At 42.0% G+C, this 25,125-nt stretch overlaps 1 protein-coding gene across 1 annotated transcript in view; it reads left to right on the top strand.

The window, feature by feature from the left end:
• Positions 1-1,482: 1,482 nt before the first annotated feature.
• The window catches only part of BASP1 (brain abundant membrane attached signal protein 1), a 52,056-nt gene continuing 28,413 nt past the window's right edge, over positions 1,483-25,125 (top strand). The window contains exon 1 of the mRNA XM_036896696.2: positions 1,483-1,690. The gene's annotated coding sequence lies outside the window, so the exon portion shown is untranslated. The remainder of the gene's footprint in view (positions 1,691-25,125) is intronic.

Here is a 25,125-nt window from a genome sequence, read left to right as displayed (position 1 = left end):
AAATGTGAACATTTCCAGCCTGCATGTGTTTTGTCTAATTTGATGTCACCGCATAGAAGCCGCAAATACCTGTTCAGGCGACTAGTCAAATGTTTCCACTACAAAACTCCTAGCTTAGTATTGTGTTGACAATGCCGCCCCATTTAATTTAAATACAGTTAAGTTCCGATACCTTTATTTTCCTGTTAACCGAAAATGGACTTACCTTTCTTCAGTGGAATGCGGATGCACTTGCCTTTGACGTCTGGCTCCCTAATTTGGTTATATTTTGTCACCCCGACTTTGAAGGATAATCCTACCCCCGAATCCACGCCCAGGTCCTGAAGGCAAATCCATCCAGGAGGAAAACCTGCAGCTCGACCGTTTTCTTTGCTCGGTTGAAGGCGAGCACGAAAGCAATCCGAACAGCCAGAGGGCGCCAACATGCCGCAAATAAAAGTTCCAAAGGTTCCGGCGGGTTTTGCGGGGAGATGAAATCGGCTTTTGTCTCAAGGAAAGAGCTACCGTTGGAAGCGGTGTCCTGTTATGTTACTTTCTCGGATTTGTTTCTTGCCCACAGATAAGCAAGGTGAACACACCTCCTCACTCTGGTGATTATTTTGTGTCTCGGTGTTAAGGCGGCGGCCGCCCGGACGCACCCACACGCCCCGATGGCAGCGGGTTTGACCGGTGCGCTCCGGAGCAGCACGTGCGGGGGCCCTTGGCCAAGCCGGCCTTCGGACAACGGACTGCCTCCGTTAAGCACGACCTCGAAAACCCGACGGCTCCGTTTGTCGGTCTGGTGTCTTCCCTCCTTCCTCCCTCAAGTCCCGCATCCTCGCAGGGGCGACGCCGCGCGCTCGGCCGCAGCACCTGGGCCGTCGCCCTCGCCCAAAGCCGCAGCCTTAGCGGCCGAGGAGCCGCCTGCTGAGCGCCTCATCTGCTGGGGCGTCGCCCAGACGTGCCTGCCGTCCGAGGCCACCCTCACTCCCGCGGACTCGGGTCCTGATGGGCGTAGGGGAGTCACCAGGTCACCCCCAGCCTCCCTGTCCGGGGATCGGAAGCTCAGCCGAACGTCGCGAAAAGGACAGGACTGGGTGCTGAGACGGTAGCAGGTGGCAGGGGGCGTCACTCATCACCTCGCAGGCAGCGCCTTAAGTCTGCGCGAGCGCCTGAGCACTTCTTAGGCAACCGTTCCAAATAAAAGAAGGGGCGGAGGGGGGGGCAAAGGCGCGAGGTCGGGGAGGAGGTAGGAATGAGGAGGGAGTAGGGAAGCCGGCCTGGAGGGCCCGTGAAGAGACGCCGGAGGCGCCCAGGGTTGGAGGGGTGGGAGGGGAGGTGGGAAGGGGGACGGCCGGGAAGGAGGGGCAGGGCGGTGGGGGAGCCGGGAGGAGCCGGGCGGGGCGCCGGGGTGGAGGGAGGGAGGGGGGCGGGAGGAGGCTGGGCGGGCGGACGCGCCGGGGGAGGGCGCTGGGCAGGAAGGGGAGGGGGAGCGCGAGCGCGAGAAATGCAGCGGCTGCAGCGGCGGCGGCAGTAGCGGCGGCGGCGACGGCGGCGGCGGCAGCGCTCCAGCTCGTTCCTCGCTCCGGGCTCCGCCGTCGAGCTGGGCAGAGAGCCTCCGCCAGCGGCCAGGCACCCGGCCGGACGACGCCAGCGACCCGGGCCCTCGGCGGCACTGTGCTCTCCAGGGGCGGCGCAGCACCCGGAGCCGGTAAGGAGGCGCGCCCGGTGGTCTCGCCGCCACCGCCGACCCGAGGCGCGCAGCCCGGGGACCTCCATTCCCAAGTGCGCCCGCCCCACCCCGAGGCTCTTTGTTCTCGCGCCGCGCCGCAGCCGGGGGCCGAGGGGCGGTGCGGGTCCGGTTGGACGGCGTGGGACTGGGGGTATCCCCATGCGGGCTTCGTTGCATTTAGGGTTCCTGGGCTGATGGGGGACCCCGAGGCGGGTGGCTTCAGCTCACAGGGTGGGGAGGGTGGGGGGGGGCTTTGATGAGTCCATCGGACTTGAGGGGTATGTATGGGGGGACGCAGCTAGTTAAGGAGGAAATTGCCAAAGACGACCCCCCCCCAAATGCTCGAGGAGACGGTTTTGTGGGGTAGAAGGGAGTGTCTGTGTCACCGGGACCGTTCACAGCTGGCAAGGAAGCGCCTGGGCTGAGGGGCGCAGCAGCAGAGATGCAGGGTGGGGGTGGGGTGGTGCGGGAGTAAGGGGAGAAGGAAGGGGAATCTGGTGCGGAAGGAGGTGGCTTTTCGGTTTAGCAAACGGGCTTTCCTTGACCCGTGGGACTCCTTCCCTTGGCTCGGGGTGACCAAGGAAGACGAAGTTCACATAACGTTCCTCCAGAATCACATCTGAGCGGATCAAAACCCCAGCCTTGGACGTGGCTGAATTGCCTTCTAACCTGTAGGCTGCCTCTCAGCATTTCTATTTTTTTTTTTTAAGTCTTGTCTTCCAAGACCGCGGCCCCCGCGGGAGGGCGTGAGCTTGAACCTGACGGCGCGCGGCTCCTTACGGCGCAGCCCTGCCGTGAGCCAGGGTCGTGGTCAGCAGGTTTAGCCTGAAGCGTTCACGCTGAAATTCGACGCCGGGCTCTTGTCCCTCCTCCTCCCTTCCTCTCCCTCCCGCCCCGTACCCCCGCCCCGAAAACTAAAGATCGCAGAATCCGTGGATCCGCTGGCACACAGCTTGGTTGCAAACCGCATTCTTTTCATGAATATTCATCGAACGCTTAGCTGGGCTCGCTCCTTATCTGTTTCCCCAGAGACATTTCCGCCTTAAAACGAACTCTGTGGACAGCCTTTGCCCGTGCGTTTCCACCCTGCTGAAATTGTGCCGCTCACACGGGTGCATTTTTAGTACCTTCAACAGGGTGGACACACCTCGGTCTCCCGAGAGGCCTAGGCTAGCACGTGTGGGGCGGTTTAAAATCAAACGCTAACATCGAGGCGGCCTTCCTGCTGTAGGGGTGGGATCAGCCTCTTCGGGATTACAGCCTGGCTAACAGATCCTAAGCACTACTGGCGAAATGAATGAATCCGGTCTGTAATTACCTATTCCTTTGTCTCGGCCTCGCGCATGCGCCCCAGAGCAGGGTGTGGAGGGCCCCGGCAGCCCCATCTGATCTCTCCATCACCCACCCACCCACTCCCTTCCGAACCCGAGGAACAAAGGCGTTTGCCCTAAATGTTGCGTGAAAGGCTGGGTTGCAAATGACAGTTTTTCCCCCTGTGTTTGCGCTTCTTCTTTTTTAGGCGATCTCTCATCTTTTGCCTTAAGTGACTTCAATTGATGAGAAATTAGATAATAACCTTGATAATGCAAGCAAGCTGTGGATGAAATATTTTTATAATCGAGCACTGTTTTCCTTTCTACTACTGTCCATTGTTCTGTTTCCTGTGACATACTGCACTGCAGTAATGGTGATTTTCTTAATTTGCATCAATTAACCGTTTGACAGGTTTTTGCTGCTGGTCATTTGATTAAGGGACCTTGGTCTCAAAACTGACCGTGGGTATTGCTCCTAGTGTCACTACTTGGAAAAAATTAAGACATTCTGGCATTTATAGGAACAAGATGGCCTACCAAACAGAGCGGAGAAAATGGTTACCTTGTCAGGATCCTAACCCTGTCTGTTTTGTCTTGATTCCTGACTGTTTCATTAGGAATCCCAAATTGTCAACCCCGTGGAGATGGAAATTCACTGATAGGGGAGGAAGAAGGCAGCGGGGGCTGCTGCTGGGTGAAGATGGTGGATTAAGGTTACATTGTGTTTTCTGCCTCTGGTAATATCTGTTAAAGCCATGGTACATAAACCTCTGATGGCTGATTTTCTTTCCAGTGATGTATTATCCAGGTTATGGTCCTTTAGATTTCTTTTTGGGCTACTTTGTTCCACCATCCAAAAGGAGACTTAACTGTGTATGTGAAATAGGAGCTGAATACTATAGTTTTAATGGTACATTATGCTCAAACGAATTTTATGCTTAAGTATTCTTGGCACATTCTGGTAGAACACGTGGCAGGGAAATGGGCATCATCTCTTTCATTTGTTTTAATAAAAACTTGATAATTGACCTAGTTGAAGATATTAGGACCTATACCTGGTAGGGTAGCCACCTGGTACCCTCACTATTCCTTAGTATTGAGTGGTTATTGTGGTTTAGAAGGCTGTACATATTTTTTCCCTTTTCTTCTAGGTTATGTTTTTGAGGCAGAGGGTAAGTTGGAATATAGGCCAAATTTAGTGGCATATATATATATATATATATATATATATATATATATATACATATAGACATATATATATATATATGTATATATATCTATACCCCAAGTTCAATGAGTCTTAGATTTTTGAGCAAGATAATTTTTTAATTGAATTAAAAAAAATGGCCTTAGTCTTTTCTCCAGCTAGCTTTTTTGGCAAGTCTTAGCAGGTGGAGAAAAGGAGCTAATTGGGCCTTTTGACAGAATGCGCCAACAGTGACTATATCGACCAAGGCACGTCTGTTCTTAACTGCTGCTCATGTTTTTACTTTGGCATGCAGAAGAGAATCTTCTTTTCTGCCAGACCATCCTAATTTGAACATCCAGGATCTTTAAAGGCTTTGGCTCTTTATCCTTGGAGGCAGGCATCTTTATGATCTTCCCGGATTTATCAGAACAAACCATCTTATCATCTGAGATGAGTTGTGTTCTGTTTTAGTTTTTGTGTTTTTTTAAAAAACTTCGCATTGAAAACAACTTAAAAGCCATTTTTATTTCATGATGAGGATAAGTGGAGTACGATTAACTTGCATTCTGGGGGAGATTTGGTCATATATGTACACATGCTATTAAATAAAATCTTATTAATGATATGAAACCAGTGGGTATAAATATTTTATAGTGCTTGACATTGGTCTTTGGAAAATCATCAATCTTCTGTCTAAATATGTTTGTAAAAGGGGGAACCTAGCTAGTGTACTAAGAAACTCTTTTCTAATTTCTCAGTGTACGCTTAAAACAAATGAGTGGCATGGAACATCTTAAATTAAGTCATTCATTTATAAGCTTGAAAATTCACATGAAGCACCACCAAACTTTAAAATCTGTAATAAATAATGCTTACTAAATAAAAGATTTATAAAATTGTTCTGTCTGTGTGATCTTTTGTAAAGTTTTCTTTTGAAAAGTAATTTCAAAAGGCCTGTCAACTATTGTTTATCAAAAGCAATTGTCTTCAGTGTCTGATTCTGTTCAAAGAAACGCTCTGATTTGTGTAGGCCTTTATCTTTCTTACATGTATTTTTTAACCTACTCATTTTATACCCTCTCTTTCAAAAGATTAACATCTTAATGACTGTTTTAGCTGGTAAACTGGTAACCAGGTAACTGCAGAGGAAAAGCCAAATATATAGACAAGTTGAAGTTCTTGGGGAAAATGGTTGTAGAATTTGTCATCAAATTTTCTCAACTCACCTGATTCTTTTCATTTATTCTGTCTCTTAAGACTTTGGATAACTCAAATGCATCATGAACTTTTACTCTTTGGCTTAATTATGGTGGATGGATATCAGGAAATAACTTTGAGGGTGGGAACAATCAGAATTTTATTTTTAAAGAGAAAATAACCTAGATGTGTTTTGGGGAGGTTTCCTAGGGCATAGTGGAAACAAACTGGGTTTGAAAAATCTCCAGACACTGAGTAGGCTACTTTGGGCAAATGACTTCAAACTTCTTTGAATCTCACTTTATTCAACTGTAAAATTGGGAAAATGATTCCTTTTTTCAGGCTATAATAAAGATCATATGTATGTCTATAAAGTGCATATATACTGTGGCTGGCCCATAGGGGCTCCTTGACCTCTGAGTCTGAATTTTCAACCCAGTGTTACTGATGTCACTAATTAATTTCTGTATATTGAGCTGTATTTTTCTTCCATGCTGATTAATCAGGATCTGAGGGTTTTGGTGTGTTCAGTCAGAAATAGGATATTTCAATTCCAAAGAAGCTCAAATATATTTCCTAACTACTGTCCTCCTGTACATATACCTATTTTAAATTCTGTGAGACATTGTATCATTGTATAAGAATTTTCCCAAAAGTGGATTGAATGAAGCCAGGATGGCCACCCTCACTGACTTTTCCATGGCTACTTTATGTAACTCAAGAGATGGGCATGTAAGTTCTCTTGAGAAAACAGTGATAGTCTTAAAACCACAGGAGTTCCCAGCCTGTCAAAGGAAGACTTATGTTAAGTACCATTCCCTCCACCACAATTAAGATAGAAATCTAGTTAGGTGTCATGTGAGAAGAATCATCCAGTGAACTTTATCAAAAGTGAAAGGTGGTCATACAGAATTATCCTTCCTGGGAGATAGTTAAATGGTAATTTTGAGAAGACACAGGCCTAAAAAGCAGTGTAGTTAAACAGCATTCTCTTTTTCCCTCTGGAAGTTAAAATGGGGTGAAATGGGACACAGAGAAAGGTTCATAGTGTGTCTTCTTCTGCACCAAAGGATTTAAGGAATATAGTCAGGCTTCCCAAAGGCAGTAGATGTTTTTGAACAAAGACAGGGAAAGCAGGATTTTTTTACTAGCCAGGGCCATTGGTGACAGAAGGTTGTCATGGAGCAGGCTTAGAAGTCTAGGAATAAATTCCTGAAAGCTTTAGAGATTTACAAAAGGCAGTCACCTGTAAGCACAACAGGGATGCAGGGCACAGGGAACATTTCAAGATAATAAGAAAGGTGGTGTTCAGTGGGGAAGAAAACATTTACAATATTTCCTCCTTATCACTTAAACATCTTATGAACTTGTTTTGACCTGATTTTTTTTGTTGTTCATTATGTATGAAGGAGGAAGGACTGGGCTTCATTGGTTTGCTTTTTGAACTCTTTGAAATACATATTTTAGCTGTAGTTTGTACATTTCTCAGGGAGTAGGATCTTTGGAGATCATGATTTGGAGGGCTGGGTGTAGTGAAGTTGGACTTTGGAGCCAAATTCATTGAGTTAATAAGAATCTCTAGGCATTTATTAGCTATGTGACTTTCGGCAAGTTGCTCAGCTTCTCTGTGCCTCAGTCCTCATCTATAAAATGGGAGTTACCATACAGAGTTATTGGGTTTTGAAATGGCCACTTAGGACAATGCCTTATACATATTCTATGTACTTTATAATAATGCACATTCCCCATAAAGAGGTGAGAAGACCAGCTTTCTTTACTTCATCCTCTACATCCATAGCTATTCAAATGCTCATTTCAAAGAGGTCATCATTGCAAGACAGGCCAGTGGTAGTGCCTAGGACAGGAGCTGGTAGGATGTTGAAGTCTGGTTTAGAAAAATCCTACAGGTATAGCTATAGTGTCTTGAATATGTTGTGAGGACCCTTGTACTCCTTTAGAAGTCCAAAGTGGATAGATTAGTACAACCTTAGCCTTCTTACTGTATTGGTACTACAATGGAAAAAAATTGTGGAAGTCTTTGGAACTTTAGAGACCTTCAGAGAAAGACTCCCTATTTTGATTATGTTTCTTGAGATCTGGACTCAACTGGGTGACCTGGGGTGTAATTCATTCACATTCCTGGAATTGCTTGACTTTGTTGTGTCCTAAATGAAGATGCATTCATTAGCATTGGAGAGGGTGTCTTAGTACTAGTTCTAAGATTGATATAAACCCTACCAATTTAAATTCTAAGGACATGCATATTATACTCAGTCACTTTCTCACAGCCTCGCCACCCCCTCGGGTAAAACTGAGGCTTGTATGCTTGAATGTGAAGGTGTACCCATTGGCAAAATCTTGGAGGTAATTATCTCCACTGTAATTGGAGGTTGTAGTTGGTAGCCTTTTAAAAACAAAAAAGTTTTTTGGAATTTCAGGTAATCCCAAAATAGATTAGTCCCGGAATCAGTTAGAACCTTTCAGGCATTTAATTCAGGGATCTGCCCAAGTGATTTCTTTTTGGCCTTCTGGACACTGGCTTTTGCTGTTGAGTGAAGGTAGTAAAGGTATTCTTATTTTGGTTAAACTGTTTTTTCTTTAAACAGGGTGTTGAATCTTGCGGATTCAGGAAGGAAATTATGTTTTACTTATGTCTCAGGTATTCACAGTAGGAAAGAGGTTTTGGATATGGTGATTGTATCTTCTTAAAAATTTCCTTCATCATAAATTTTTTAAAATCAGAATAGTTAAGAGTTGGAATTGGATGTATTTCATATGCTTCAACTGAACTTTATCCCCTCAAATTCCAAGATGAATCTTACCTGTAAATAAATGAAAAGTAAGGAGTTAAATAGTGTACATAAGATCCTAGAGCTAATAAAAAGTGACAGAATTTGATTCCAGCTCTGATGGTCCTTTTCTGTGTGCCAGTACTATACTGAACTTCCCATAATCCTCAGCAGTTTGTCTTATGTAATAGAGACAGTTGAGGATAAAGTGGATAGCCTTCTAACATATTATCATTTTCAGTATTCATTTAGAGATTTTTGCTAAATTCTCCAGTGAAAAATGATCACAGAAGAGGTATAGTGTAGAGTAAGTATTTAATCAGTTAAATGCATTAACTGATCTGTAGGTTAGAAGTGCTTCTTGTCAGTGTGATTATGGCTAATATCCCTAAGTTGTCCCTCTTTTAGTATGATGGCGCTCTTCATAAGGCCTGGAGATGAATGTGGATTTGGTTTGGCCCCTTCACTTTCTTTATTACACTTCACAAGTGGGAGTCATCACTCAAATGCCTTACCTGTAATTCCAGTTTTGGAGATATTAACCAGAGATACTAGTTGACCCCCTTCCAGCAACATAGTTAGGGTTGCCTGATAAGAAATAAACCAAGTACTAAATTTATTTGATAACCTATTTTTATTCTGCCTTCATACAGGATTCATTTCCAGAAAGTCAGTGGCTGCTTGCTTTTAAATCCTGTGCTAACTGTATAGCCTCTGTCCTTCGTAAAATACTTGTGTCATCATAACAAGGTTTGAAAATTTTTGACTAAAACACCTATTTTGGAACTTAAAAGGATCTTAGAAAAGTTAGTTGCTTACTCAAGGCCCCATGAGCTGGGTACTAGCTGAGTGGAAGGAAATCTGGGTGATTTCCCAATAAAGCCTTACTCCTGCTGACCCTCCCGTTTGTCTAATGAGTCAAGTTCTTACTCAATGTCTGCAAGCTAACAAAAAAGTTCTTAGCGTTCTTTTACCCTGGTACCATTTTTTGAAAATGCCGTCCTAATCCTGTGTGTGCCTTCCTGCTAACCCTCTCCCCGTTCCTGCAGAAAGAACCTCTTCTGCTTTTTGATCAAATTTGTGTGTCCAGCCCCAGTTACTACCTGCCCCTGCTTCATCGATGTGCCACCTTCCCTTCTCAACTTACCTCTCTTTGCTTCTTACATTATAGGCATGTGATTTCCTGTATATGGCAAAGAATTTATGGCAGATATTGAAACAACTTTGCTCATAAAACTAAATTTCACTGTCTTGTCTTTGTTTTCTTCCTAACATGAAAGTGGTGCACTGGTGGGGTGCTGCATACGGAGGGTACGCATTTGAGAAGAAAACCTGTTGGGTTTAGAGTAATTTGAGGTTTGGTGAACAAGAGGAACCTCGTCTAGCATTTTGTCCTAGAAATACTCAGGGATCTTTTGGATAATCCAGAGTGTGAGGTGTTTTGTAGAGGTGAAGAAGGATGGACGGCAGCTTTTATGCCGATTACTAGGGTCCTCTGGCTTATGGGTTTGAGAGCTGCATAAAATACAAGGTTTATTCTTTTCTCTTTAGAGTTATCGTTTATGGTATTTGGACCAATTTAGAGAATTTAAAAAAGCTGTCAGTTTCTGAAGTAGTCATTAAAGTTATGGAACTTAAATACTTAAGTGGTCAAAACACTTTATAAAGCTGAATATTCAGGTGTTTGAAACTGATCTTAATAATGTAAACTTCTATAAGCATTTGCATGTGGAGAGGCTGGTAAGTTTAGTTTTAGATGAGATACAGTTTAATTTCATACTTAAAATGGTCTATTTAGACATTTCAATACATGGAGAATAACCTTTGAAGGTTTACATTTTTCTAGGAAACCTGCAATAAATAAGTGACTTCACAGTTTTTAGAATGCATTTACTTACTTACTGCAGGTTCAGAAATGGATATATTCCTTTAGAAATTATATAAATATATAAACCCAAATAAGACCTCTTTTTTAAGTTTATGAAGAAATAGATGTTAAAGAGAACAGCTTTTCCTGGTCGAGCTTTCTAAATTACGCATTTCCTTGATTGCTTGGTAAAGTGATTTTGAAAAGACCCACATCATTTATCTGTTGACAGCTGTTCAAAACACCGTTACCAAGTTAAATAGTAACAAGATCTAATTGGGAAAATACACCCTAGCAACCATGTAGTAACGGTGAGAAGATCCCAATTTGCTGAGGATATACAGAAGAAAGGTCTCTAGAATTGTCGGGACATCCTAGAGTACTGTCTTAAGCTCTCTGAGCTTGTCTTGGACGCTGTAGGGATATTTTCTGGCTTTGACCTTTACAGATGTTCTCAGCTGTTTCAGTATAGGATAACAGCATCTGCATTTGCCTTAGGCATTTTTAAGATGATTGCGGAAAAGGAAAATCTAGAGAAATCAGTGATTTACAGGTGGGGAGTTTTGAGATGACTTTGTCCCCTCCTCTCTGTCTTATATTTCATCAGGAAGGCAAGGTGTGGTTATACGACCCCATGCGTATTTACTAAAGACATTAATATGATTAAATAAGGTGTTTTGAAATCTTCTCTGAATGACTCATTTTCCAAAGAAAAAACAAAAAGAGTCTCAGTTAACAGTTGGTGGTGACAATAGCTCCTGGGGCTTCCATGATCACCCAACCTCAGTGAATACCGCCTTATTGACAGGAGGCTTATATGGCACTAGGGTTTCCTCAGTAGCCCTGGTGATCTTTTGTTGAGACCACAAGCTTTGAATTCCCAGGGCTCACCCAACTGGACTTTAGAAATGTAGTTCCAGAACTTTCAGTGTTTGGTTTTTGGGCAAATAGTAACAAGTGTTTGTAGCGCCGTTCTCCGGAAGGTTGTTAATACAAGATTGATAATGATTTTCTAGTATGTTTTTCTGTATGTGACTCACATCTGAATGCTACTCTTCTCCCTCGTCCAAGCCAATGTTGACTAGTGAAGAGTCTCCTTGAAGGTTTTATTGCTGTAAGAGACAAAAGCATTCATACCTCACTCCACGCTCCACCCTTTCAATCCTAACTGGTTGTGTTTTCACTGTCCAGAGAGCTTAGCTTTGATTTTATCTATAGGAAAGTCTCTTGGGTGGGTGGTTGCCCTAGGAGACTTCTGCCTCCATGCAGAGAGAAGGACCTACCCAGTGGAATCATAACACATGATTTCACTAAGGTAAGACTTGTGGTTTCAAATGGATAAGCTCTTGATGGCAAAGGAGCTCTATTAATATTTCTAAGATACTAGGTTTAATTTACTACTAACTCTGAATGTAGAGAATGTAACAAAAAGTAAATGTTTAAAAGAGTGAATTTAAAAGTCAATGGCTTCACATCTCTTCCTCTCACCCAAAGTACCATGTTAACTGGCCCTTCCTTCTTATAAACATATCACTTTGTTCCATTCTAAATTGTAATGCTGTCAATAGTAACACATTCTTGGACTGTATCCTTGCTTCCAGCAACAAATACAAGAAGGTGAAGGGGAGAAGTGGTTGGAGGGAGCCTGTGGCAAATTAGGACAATGTTCTCATGCTACCTCTGATTTTCTTTACACCAAGAGCTGGTACTTGGGGGCACTTTGCTGTATTAGCCCCTGTTGCCTGGGGATGCTACCGAAGGAGGGATCCTTTGTCATTTCTGTCATGAGGTAGCCAAGAATCTCAGATAAAGGGCAAAGAAGTCCAGAATGATGTAATACTGCAAAAAATGTTGCTGCTGTTTCTAAGTTGAGTGAAAAAAAACTCAAGCCAGCTTTGAGTTGGGCATCATGCCTGTTGGAAAAGGGTATAAATGGGTGAAATATGTCTACCAAACCCAATTCAAACTCTTAGGGTATTTAGATAGTCGTTCATATTAGCAGCACAGAGTGTGGCCAGCTAGCAGGCCCTGACACGTTAGCAATTGTTTGCATAGTTTACCTGGTAGAGAAAATACCTAACTGCTAGAACAAATGTTTTAGAACACAAATAGGCACTGTGGTTAGTGTGAAGCTTAATTGGCTGGGGACACACTTCCATTTAAATCTGATTCTGATAACACAATGAACTGCTGCCCTACCTAATTAAACAGCCCAATCTTGAGAGAGGGAGAGGCATTTGTGAGCAACAGCATTTCTTGTTAAACATTGAGCCGATAAAACCCTTCTGAGAAGGAGGAAATGGTTGTACTTGAGGGAAGTTTCAGGATGGTAATTTTGCAGCCTTGTTTCTGGATGGGAAGAGGGGAACACCATTCCTTTCTGTTTCTAGGAGTGTCCAGATTCCCCTTGTGTGGCAGGATTTCTGGTAAGTACAATATAGTAAGCAAAACTTCATTGTTCCAGGCCAGCAGCCAGTGATCTCGATTCTGAACCCCTCTGCTCTCGCTGTTTGCAGGGGAGGAAAGGAGGATAAAGTGCGAGAGGAAGAAGGGAAGGCCAGGAGAGGGTGGCCAGATGACCTTGAAGTAATAGAAGTAGAAGGAGGCTCCAGTGCTTTGTTCCTGTCCTGGTGGGCTAGGCCTGCCATACCAAGGACCACAGACTGGGTGACCTAAACAGCAGACATTTGTGGGGGCTACAACTCTAAAAGCAAGCTGTTCGCAGGTTTGGTTTCTTCTGAGGTGTCTGTCCTTGGCTTGCAGATGGCCGCCTAACTTGCAGTGTCCTCACAGGGTCTTGTGGCTGTGTGCTCACACCCCTGGCATCTCTTCCACTATGCCTGAATCTCTTTTTATAAGGAAACCCATCCTATTGGTTTAATGCCCACCCTGATGGCCTCATTTTAACTTAATCATTGCTTTTTAAAAGCCCTATTTCCAAATATGGTCACATTTTGAGGTACTGGAGGGTAGGCATTCAATATGAATCTGGGGGGTGCGGATACAAAAAGCCCATAACAATTCATGTTTCATAATAGTAAAGGTAGTTTACAGTGAAGAATCCTGTGCAAAATTGCCTCATTTGTCCCTGCTGCCAAGAAGAGCATGGAGATAACAACATTTGGGCCCCTAGTGTAATCCTTAGACATCCATGTGGGGCAAGCATAAGTGTCTCATTTGACATATGAGATACAGAGAAGTTAATTTCCCCAAGATTCACATTACTGGAAAAGGTAAAGCCTGGCATGGGCTTCAAAATAATGTGAATGTGGCTGCATTGTTCAGGGCGTATGCAGGTGCCCTTCCCTCTCTTGTGCTCGTGATGACATGGGTACATGGAAGAGGCCCCAGGATCCTTCTCAACACGATGTTCTAGGTAGTCACTACCAATAATAGGCATTAACACTTGGTGAAGCCATTTTTCACTCTAGCACTCTGTTACCATGTACTAGCACTCTGTTATCCCTTTGCCTGGAGGCTTTCCGTTTGGTTTTCCATATACCCAGATATTATACACGCTTGAATACAGGAAAAGAGAAGGATTTAGTGCACATGGTGTAAGGAACTAGCTAGTCTTGAGTACACTAGTTACTCTGGGAAAGCCCATTTTAAATCTCATACCAGTAGTGGCAATGGTAGAGAGTCCTTATTGTAGACAGAAGATTCAGCCAGATGCATAGTCCTGTTCTAGCATCAGTGGCAGGGGCCAGCAAAGAAGGCATAGGGTTCACCATGCAGACTCTTTGCATTGGGCCAGGTTGTTTTGGATGGAGATGTTATGTTGAAGACACCAGAAGATGGGCTCTAATAAAAGAAGCATGGTAAGAGTGGCCAGAGTTTGGGTGGAAAGTTTTCAATATAGTGGGACACTAGGGAGGGGAAAGTAAGAAGTGCTAGAAATCATGGGAAGGCCTGGATGACTGAAAAAAATCAAGGCTAATGGATTTTGGGGCCTTTCCAAGCAATAAAACAAGTAGTGATACTTAAGGGATTTTTTGAGGGACATTCTTAATAAATGTGGATATGGGTATATGTTTATTCTGTACACTTTTGGGAGGCTTTTTAAAAAAAGAAACAAGTTCACAACTTTAGAGGATGCCCTCTCAAGTGATATCAGACATTGTCAGTTTTGTTTCAAATTTCAGGTCGAGTCATGTTAACTATGACTATAAAAATATCTCATTAATCCACAGTGAAAGTGAACATAACAGTTCAATTTTACTACACCAGATAAACCACTAGCCCTAAAATAACTGCAAGTTAGTACTGTTTAATACTGTCTATCAAATATTTCATGGGCAAATTTCCTGCTTAAAATGTGATGTGAGTCCCTATAGCATTTTTATTTTGACTCTTTAATTCATGCCACATCTATTTTCAAGCCAGTGTCCGTGGTCTTTTTGTGCTCACTTTTTGATCAAGCACCTTCTTCCATTTGTTCTGGGAGAGTGGGCTCTTCCTCCTAAAAAAAGCTTTGAAGTCTGCCCTGTAACTGTGTCTCACATGTGTCTATTTCCCTCTGCTTTAAGCCATGAACCTGGTCGAGGTTTCTATCCCTCTCCTTGATTACTGCCCTAAAATGCTTCTAAATCGAAGTGAGGCATTCCTCTGCCTAAAGCTTCACATCATGACTCTGATACCCTTAAAATAAAGTAACAAAGTCCTTTGGGCTCTGCAAGTTCCTGCACATTCATCTGCTGTTTCCCTCTTCAACTCTTTTTATCCTTATTCTCCCCCACCCTCTGTTCTCCCAGTTCTCCAAGTTTTCCTACAGTTCCTTTTGCCCAGAATATTCTTTTTCCCACTGTCCAGGTATTCCTTAGCTTCAATGTCACTTTCTCAGAGTCTCTTTTCCTGACTGTCCCCATGTTTCACATAGCACTTGGCATTTTTGTCTCTGTATTCCTCAAAACTGATGTGATTATGTCTCTGCTTCTCTAGACAAAAAGCACTGGAGGCAGGGATGTGTTGGTTTCATTGACCCCTAACCGTGCTTTACTACAGTGTTGGTACATGCCAAGCTCTAGATATTTGTGCCATGTCAAAGTGCCTGGTGTACATTCTACTCAGGGAGGGCATACACCTTCTGAAAGCCACCTTTGGCCGCTGAAATGACTTCCATTTATGGACACTACATTTCACCTCAGTTGTACTTACTATGAAGATGAATATCTGATGAACTCCAATTAGCTTAATTATTCTGTTTCCAGGCAGTAACCCTACTGGTAATGGTTCTACAGACCTGAGACATTACAAGTAATTAGCACTAATGGCTCGTGCATCTAAGCTTCCTCCCAAGGTAGAATCTCCAAGGAATAATGAAATAGTGTATTATTTGTGAGAGACAAATAGTGTTAGACTGTTGGATCTTTTCAGAGATAAGCCACAGAGTGAAAGCTGGGGCTGATTCCAGTTACATTCCTCATGCCTTCCTCCAGGTCACTGAACATGGGTCTGCTCTGGATCAGTCATTATTGAGCAACTTAACCAGTATATTTTTGTAACAGCCTTTGTGAAGTCAGGTATATTAGGCTCCCAGATGACCATGTGGTTTTAAATCTTTACACATGAGTTGATGATAAACCTAACCTAGTAAAACTGAATTTAGCCCTGGTTCTGTGCCATGACCACTTACTCTGAATTGTGAGATCCTCCAGACCAGGACCTTGGTTCGTTCCTTTTGGATATCAGTTTCTAGAATAGAACCTGTGGTCCAGTAAAGGGCTGAATGCACAGAAGGGCATGTTTCATGGCCATTTGATATCATGGTATACAAATAAGGCATATTCCAGAATGTTGCCTTTTGCTGTACGTTCACATCCAGGATCCAGCTTGTAATGAGTCTTCAGCAAACATCACTGTTTTTAGGGGGTGGAGGTCAGGGAGTGTGGGGTGGGAGGTGTGGAGGAATACAATAAAGACAACATGTATGATTTACACCCCCCCCACTGTGTTTCCATGTATTCCTTGATGGTCAGCATTCAACTATGGGCTTAGTTTGAACGAAGATCATTAGACATAAAATATTCTTGTATTTACATCTCTTACAGGTACGTAGCTAGTTTTCTAAAGCCCATTCTTATCGATGGACGTACTAAATAAAAAAAAGTGTGTAGTTTTTTACGATGATATCAAACTGATTTCTAAAGGAACCTGTAATTAAAAATTAATGCAAGCTTCCAGTAAACAAGACTCTCCTGGCATTACGGTTTATTCATCCTAAATCAGTTCTAGATACTGATATTTTATTTGCAAAATTGTGATTTTAATGGATTTCTTCTTGATCTGTTGAAAGTGTAGTTATAGTTGAGGTGATTGAAGGGTCTCTATATTGTTTACATCTGTGAGATGAGTTGGGATATAAGACATTCCTGTACCATCTACGTGATATTTATAACATAAACAGTTGCTGTTTTTAATATTAAATCAATACCTGCTTTAACACGTTCTCATTGTAAATGAATACAGTTTATGAAATAGCCAGTGGCATTCTCTGGGGTGTGACTCCCTTAGTTCCCCTCTTCCAAACACCCCCTCCTTCCTGACATACAGAATGCCACTTACCTATGGACCAAAATGAGTTAGCTCTCAGGCAAAGGGAGAGCACGGCCCTTGGTCCATAGGGTCAAGTTACTGATTCCAATTGGGTAGTAAATTAGAAGGGGCAGTTCTAGCTCTTCGTGGTTATTTTTAATCTCACGCAATATTTAGCGTCCCTAACTCACCATGTTGCCTGCTGAGTTCTCACATACCAAACATTGAGTTTTACTTGGAACCCTTGGCCGAGGTGATAGGTTATATACTTGGAATGTGTAATTAGCTGGAATGATATGGTTATCGATGACTGGGCAGCAATTTATGACACAAATGAGTAACTGGATGACTGATACGTCTTTAGATGTGTATTTCCGAGCACTTTTACTAGATGATACTTTCCTTTATTTTTTTAAAACCCTCTAGTGTGACTTGCTAGTGAAGATGTCATTTTGGTCTTGCAACTGGGGAATGCATACAGGAAAGCTGCTGTGGGTGGCTGCAGTAAGGACACCCAGGGCATGAGTGGTATTGATGGTTTAGATTCCGCTGTGTCCGAACTCCGAATGAGGATTCCGCTGTGTCTGAACTCCGAACTCAGAATGAGGAAACATTCTGCATGGGCCTCAGTCTTCTGCTCTAATGGGTACATCACTCCGCTCCAGTTGCGTGAAGATTGTTCTCTTCCTGTGCTATAAATATGTCATTAGAGTGATGTATACTTCGGCATTTGCAGCCATAAATATAACAAAATTTTTCCATATTTAAAAGTACAGTTAACTGCTTTTTTGATGAATTCATCCTTTATTTAAACATTACTGACATTTGAAAGCATATTTCTAAGACTAAGAGTTTTAAAAGCAGTCCAATGAGCAACTGATGTGAGTTTTTTCCACTGTCAAATGCAATGTGGGAAAAATACAAACTGTATCAAAATATTGCAGAATAATGTTTGTCCATTGAATGGGCTGGAAGATGTAAAGACCTGCTTGCTTCCTTTTAGGAGCTTACAGTTGGTGAAGGCAAGCAAATAAACCAGGAACTACAGTGAGATGAGTGTTGGTCCATAGATACGTGGCAGAGAGATACTGGCCAGCAGATAACATTAAGTTAGCTGCTTGGGTCGCTCATTACCTATGTCCTTTTATCTATTCTGCTGTCTGTCGATCCATCTCTTTCCCTTTTTACTAAGCCTTGTGAGATATTCCAAGTTCAATCAGCTGTTACTTAAGGAGTTTTATATAAGTATCACTTGAGAATATGGAATTCAGGATTAATTTAATTTAAAGGTCTTAATCGCTAGATAGAAAAGACATAACATTTCCATCAGAACCAAAGTATTTTGGGATTAGAAATGGAAGGAAAAGCCTTTCAAGAATCATTTTTTCTTAAAACACAGTAAAAATATGCTTTAGATCTTGAGCAGCAGCCCTCCAGTACCGGAAGGACTTTGTGAACCATCCCCAGTGGGTGTCCCCTTATGCCAGCCTAAGGGCGTTAGTACAGCCTACTCTGTGTGAGGAGCAAGAGGGTGGGATTGCTGTTGCCCCAGTCTTCAAGATTCTAAGAAGAGCTTGTAGTGGTTTTCAGGATCCTTCAAATCTTTATTCTAGGAAGTTACTCCTTGAATCCAAGGAGCAAGTGGTGGTTATCCTTTGTTCCAAAAAGATGTAATCTCTAGGAATACAAGTTGGGGTTGCATGGAAATGAGTCTAAATTACATGTAACAACATACCATGAAAGGGGCTGTCTGTATGCAAAGAAAACATTTTATTTTGGTAAAACGTTCTTTGGAAAATGTTAATTCCAGGGTTTCTTTGGTAAGTTTGCAGTGCTAAAGTGGGTAACATTATCCCTTCATTGATGTTTTGTCACAGGAATTATATTTTCCTCCATTTCTAGTTCTTTTTTGCCCTAGAGCACTGGTTTCTCAGGACTCCTAAATTGCAAGTAGCTACAGAGGTAGCCGGGACTCTTGAACTTGATTTTTTTTTTTTTTGGTACATCTCAACAAACTTAGGCAAGGTTAGTAACCAATGTCTTATCGTTCCTCTAGCCTTCCTCTACCAGTCGGATTTGTACTGTCTGTCAGCTGTAATGGCGGATTGACAAATGGTTATTTCTCAGCTTCACGTGGAGACTCCTTGGATATGGGAGCTTTGTCTCCTTGGCCCTTATTTTTCCTGGAACTTCAGGCAGTGGTTGGCTCAGAGTAATTCCTCAATGTGAATCAATGTGTTTGTTTTTTGAGATTATTCTGCTTTGGGGGGAAAAAGCAAAATTGACTTATTTTTACATGTATTTAAACCAGTGCACATGTCTGTGTGGATCTTGGGCAGATCATTCAGAGAGCTGGTTTCCTGCCTGATAAGTGGGAATTAAAATGTTTCCACTGTGTGGGTGTTCTCTCCTAACTAAATGACTTATGAATATATATGAGAGTGTGTCTAAAGAGTTTAGTTTTCATGTTACTGTTTTAGAAAACCAAATATTTTAATAAGAATTAAAGATTTATATTAAGTCCTCAAAGACCCTGATATCTACAAGTGGAGCAGTTCAATAATGCACACTTTTGATTAGATTCTTAAGAAAAAGTTATTAATCATCTTGATGTAAATACATCACAGTTCTGCATATCAAAAAAGCTACTTGTGCTCCTGTGTAATTCCCCTGAAATTCTCAAAAGCTGGAATTTTTCTGTGTATCAGGAAAGCTTGTTAATGGAATCTTCCAGGCCACGGTGCAGTAAACAAGCAAGGATTCTTTGTGGAGGTGTTCTAAGGAAGACTGATAAGGCTCTCTGATTGGAGACATGAAGAACCCTTTTTGAGCTCATCTGGAATGCTTTTCTGATTAAAACAGACTAAAGATCTGTTTTAACATTAGTGAACAAGGATAGTATTCGTTTTGAAGAGGGAAACCTGCCGCAGTCTGTGGTTGAAGTGTTCAAATGAGTATTCTGTAACCTGCTCTTGCTTTCTAAAGTCAGTACTGTGGCGCCAAACCAGTACAAAATAACATGTGTGAGGAGCCGGTGTAATTATACAAATGCTTATTTGGGGATTATTGTCTTTTCACTTTGGAACTTCTGCTGACACCGTATTTAGCTAGTGACTTGAAATATTTTGGGGAATTAAACCTATTGTCTAGGTGCCTTTCCATTTTTTTCTTTATTTAATTTGTCTGTTTTTTTCAGAACAGCACTGGACTTTTCCTTCCCCTTAAAAATCTTCCCAGATCCATCTGGTCCTGCTCAGCGTCTCAGCCTTCTCTTATACAGGAAAAGTGGTCACTGTGTTGAACCAACTCAATTTACATAGCTGGCGCTGAGAGTTTTTATTGAAATCAAAATAAAACTTCAAAGAAACTGAGGAAGCCTGAACCCCTCCCATCTCTTCCCTTCAACTAACACCTCCCGATGTTTATCTTGGGAATAATTCGTGTTTATTTGATGAAATGTGTAGTTAAGTGTTAATGGAGATTAATGTCAGGCTTCAGAACGGCATGCTGAAACCTTCAATATTCTGTGTTGAGCATTTGATACTCTGTGGTTGTGGGTTTGTATGGCATCCATGACAGCTAGAAGCAACAGTGCTTGCCTGGGCCCCCAGATAGTCTCAGCTGAATGTACTGAAATGTAGCCACAGCCATGTCACATCTGAATTTGCCCTGGCTTTACCTCTTCATCTCCTGCCACTTCTTTCTGCCTCTTGCCAGCTTGTTTGTCATCCTATTTTGCAGCACCATGAACTGTTCCTAATTTCTGATAAATATCTGAAGTGTGGCACACATCATAAGGCTGTTTGAACATGACCCATTAGGAATTGTATTTCAATATTGATAGTCAATGACTTTTCAAAGAGTACCTGGAAATTTCTTTTTGAGTGTAAACGATAAAGCTCCTGCTTTCTATTCACCTTTAGTCATCTTTGGTGAACTTCTAAAGTTTTCTTTCCCTTCAAATGAGGACTACTCAGCTCTGATAAATGTCTAGGAAAGGAGGATAGTCTCAGTGCCTGCTCAGTTTAGCCTCGGAAGGAGCCAGTGGAGATGGCCTCCGCCAATGGAATGAATGTATCAATGTGTTGGGGAATAAAGCCACACAACTCTTAATGTTTATCTGAATAACCACCAATCAGCCCTATACTAAATAGTACACGCAGCTTTTAGCTCTTCAGAAAGAACACATGTATGAAAAGTAAAAAGAAAACACTAAGCCATTTTTATTAAAGTCACCAATTCAGGATCCAAGTAAAACAGGTTAATGTTAGTAGGTGTAATAGAAGGGTGTATATATGGTGATAGCTGTTGATCCCACACTCACTCAGGGATCTAGGCCCCCGTGGCCTGAAGGCTGTGTTTAGATAGCTCAGGCCATTGATCTGTAATTACAGCTTTGTTTATCTTCCTTCCAGGGTCTTGCAAAGTAAGGCTGATTCTAATTAGGACCCAGTTAGGAATTCAGATACATGGGCATATTTGCATCTGATCATGTCCTTTTATGGTTGAAAACACAAGCTTCAAATAGTGAGGCAAAACTCTTGTAATCTGGATTCCCCGCAAATCTGTGAATTTGTACTCAGTCAAACTCCTCTTTTTACTGGTCGTCTCCGTGGTTGTGATGAAGTCTTTGGAAGTGTTGCCCCCGCAGGGTGGTGGTGTTTGCTTGTCCTTTTTCAGTCTGTCATCCTGTGGTAGGAACCATTAGTGGAGATATAATTTCAACTCTACCAAATAAAAATCCTGGATTGTTGTGATTTAGACTCTGAGTTGATTACATAAAGGCATTATTTACAGGGAAGGTGAAGCTATGCAAAGATTAATTTCTTAAATGGTATTTTACAGCAATTCATAATCTGTTTTAATTATAATATTGCAAAATAAAACCTTTTAGTCTACTCAACACAGGCTTACTGTGTGCCAGGCAAGCAGTCTTCCAAGCCTTACAAAGATGGGCATGTTAGGGCACAGCCACCTGATGATGTAGGTAGGATTCTGCTCTCATCCCCTTGTACAAATGAGGCAACTTTGGCACAGAAGTAACGGATCCTGTAGCCCATATGACTCAGCCCTTCTTGGGTCCACGTTCTATGCTCTTAACTTGCCAGAAGTGTTCCCAGTCAGTAAAAAAAAAAAAACTTACCTTGTCGCTTCTACTTTGGGAAACTTTTTTTTTTTCTTTAAGGAAGTGTCATACATCAGCTGCATTTGTTAGAAATGAATGAGATTCTGAGGGTTTCATAGGTTCCAGGACTGGAGTGGAGCCAGTGTATACAGTGGCCACTGCCTGTGTGTCCCTGAGGGCCACCAGTGCCCCAGACACCCCCCCACTCCCTGACTGCACTGGGCAGGAGTCAGGCTTGTGGGTTAGTTCACCAAAGCAAGTTGGGGCCTCCAGACCCCCTCACTGACTGACTGACAGCTGCAGGATTTGGGAACAAGGCTGCCAAACTAGCGTGAAAAGTTCGTGTTTTCTGAGACTCAAAACACAAGCTTTGTTAAAAGATTAAGTCAGGGGACTCTTGATTGAGGTATCAAACTGTACTGTGGTCTTCCCACAAAATTCAAGGTGTGTTGCATTTTAAGTGTAAGAAGTGATCTTGAAAAAAATGTCTCCCTTTCACTCACCATTCTTTATGCTTCCCTGAGTGGGGGGGAAGGTATTATCTTGCTAGGCTGCTCCATAAGGTAAGCAGGCCTTCTTGATGCACTGTTAATAGTTTTGCACTTTTGACTACAGTGAATTTGTAGTTCCTTTTTTCTTTTAACATTCGCCTTCTTGATTACATTTTACCGATGACTCCGTTAATAAAAATGCAAGGAAAGGAAGAAGTTTTTGTATACATCCATATCTGCAGTAGATGAGGGTGAGAATTATCCTGTGGTTTTGTCTTTTTCTCTTAATAGACTTTGTAAATGTACAGCAAACTTGAGCAGAAGGCACAGGAATTCCCATAGGCCCCCTGCTTCCATGTGCAGTCACTCCCACCCCCACTGTTACCAATAGTCCCCACCAAACTGGTACATGTGTTGTAGTCCATGAACCTGCATTGACAATTGGAGTTGACATTAGAGTCACACTTGGCATTGTACATTCTTTGGGTTTGGACTGATTTATAATGACAATATGCACCATTGTATTATTCTAACTTTGTCTCTTAATAGGCTCAAGTTAGGACTTCTCATTTAATTTAAGGGGGAGTGATCTATGAATGAATTTGTTTGTTATTATGACTCAATAATATGCTTTAAAATCTTGTTTAGACAGTAAAAAATGATTAATGTTATTTGTAATAATGCATGGTTGCTCAATGTATTCATGTTCCTATGGAGTGGAAGTTTAGGGAAAAAAACTCAGTTAAGAGAAAAAGGTGAACATCTTTTCCTTTCTAGAAGGAATGTTTTTGGGAGAATGGCATGTCTTTAAATAAATCAGTACATACTTATAAAATGACATTTTTATAAGCCCTCCCATTGCCAGAGGTTTGTGCCTTTCCTAAAATCTGGGTATGAGAGCAGGGAAAGGGAACATTCTGGAACACCTGTGCATACTGCCTCCACCAGCTCCATGTGATAGTTGATGAAGGATGATCATGATAGATCCATTGGGGCTTAAATCTTTGTTCCATACCTTATTTATATCTATCTTGGCTTGGGTCAATTCCTCCCACTCAGCTTCAGTTACTTTTTGTGTCTAATTGGACAAATGATGTCTGCCTCATGTTGTTGAAGGATTAGCCAGGCACGGAGTAACACCTCAAGAAGGGGTGGTAGCTACTGTCATTCCCCTTTCTGCTCTGATCTAGATCTTTGTTTCCTTATAGCATTTATGACAAATTGTAATGATTATTTGTGATTTCTCAAGTTTGTTCAGGACTATGTCTTATTTATGTCTGACTCTTCACTGTCTCCTTTATTAGCCTGTAATGTAAGCTCTAAGCTACCAGCTCCAGCTGTGTCTGTCCGTGGCTGGATTTCCAGCAACCTGCACCTTGTGTGTCCTCAGGGAATATTTATATGTTGCCAGCAGAAAACAAAGCTGTAGAACTGTTGTCAGAATGTTCCATCAGGCACAATTTCTCCAGTACTTTGTGAAATCAGGTAGCTAATTCTTGGGCATACGTCCATAACACTGTAAGGATGTATGCCCAAGTAACTGCTTCTCTTCTGCCCTCCCTTGTAAACTGTAAAACAGGGTTGAAAATTTCTAACTGATATTTTAGGTTCTCAAATACTAGAAGATAACTTTCTTTGGTGGGAATCTATATATTATGTATTTCCAACATATACCTTCTTGATAAGAATATATACGTTATACATTCCTAAGTAGGTGAAAGGTTGGTCTAACATCATGGCTTTTTTTTTTTAAACAACTAATTTAATTCATGCCAGTATAATTGGATTTATGCTTATGAGGTATTTGCTTTAGCTTCAGACTGGATTTGTGTAGTGTCAGTTTTTGTTTGAGGTGCTTTTGGCAGACAGGTAAAAATTGTATTGAACCTCAAATGTGAATCAAGTGTCAGAGTGTTGTCCAGTATCAGGAAAACACATTCTGACTTAGGATCATGAATGTCTGGGGACCTGTGTTCTAGTTAGTAGTGACGCCTGCGGAGCTGGGGGCTGACATTGAAACCTGAGAGTGCTTCCAACTCCCCATTTTAGGAAAGAGGGAACTCACGACAGAGGGCTGTTGAGTTACCCACAGCAAACTCCTATTGTATATACTGTCAGATCCTAAAGTTATATTTTAATCTAAATGGGACTTGATAGGAGTATTAGCACTGAATATATACAGTTGGTTCATGTGCCTTGAAGATGCTATAATTACAGTTTTTAAAGAGAGTGAAATGTCAGCGTTGAAATAAGACATTTTATAGTGGCTAGCAAATAAATTATTCAATTGTTCTTTAAATTAATATTTAAGAATATTTATCGAAATTACTTTTAAATTAAATTTTATTTTTTTTAGAATTATTTTCTGTTTTTTCACATTTCGATAATGGAGTTTATGTTATCATTATCGATACTATTTTGTCTCAGTGGAGCTCTAACATGAACATAGTTTGGTTTCACTATTTGATTGTTAACAGACATTTTACAAATGCTCAATCTAAATGCCACATATATGATATATTTTATGAGCTTCTGAAATTAATGCTAAATACATTTATAATTTTATAGTCCTTTAAATTAGACTCTGATTGGAAAGTCTCATACTTTTTTTTCCCTCCAGGCAGAGAATCTCCTGGGTTTTTACTGTTTGACTCACCTAGAGGAAACTTGCCGGGTTGGGAGAGGGGCAAGGGAGGGCAGAAGAGAAGCAGTTACCATGGGGGAAGAAGCACCTTGGTCAGGGTGGCTCAGGCAGTGCAGGGAAGCCCCAGGGTTCAGACCATGCGTGTGCCAGGCTGACCTTGTGTGCTCACTTTCATGGAGTCAGTGCGGGAACCTGGGGGACAGTGGTGAGTTCCTGAGAAGTTGAATAATACCCATGAAATGTATGGATAGAGACCGAACAGTCA

This window comes from Manis pentadactyla, chromosome 2 (genome assembly GCF_030020395.1).
Source record: "Manis pentadactyla isolate mManPen7 chromosome 2, mManPen7.hap1, whole genome shotgun sequence".
NCBI classification, from domain to species: domain Eukaryota; kingdom Metazoa; phylum Chordata; class Mammalia; order Pholidota; family Manidae; genus Manis; species Manis pentadactyla.
The sequence above is the reverse complement of the archived record's forward strand: the minus strand, read 5'-3'. Positions and strand labels throughout refer to the sequence as shown.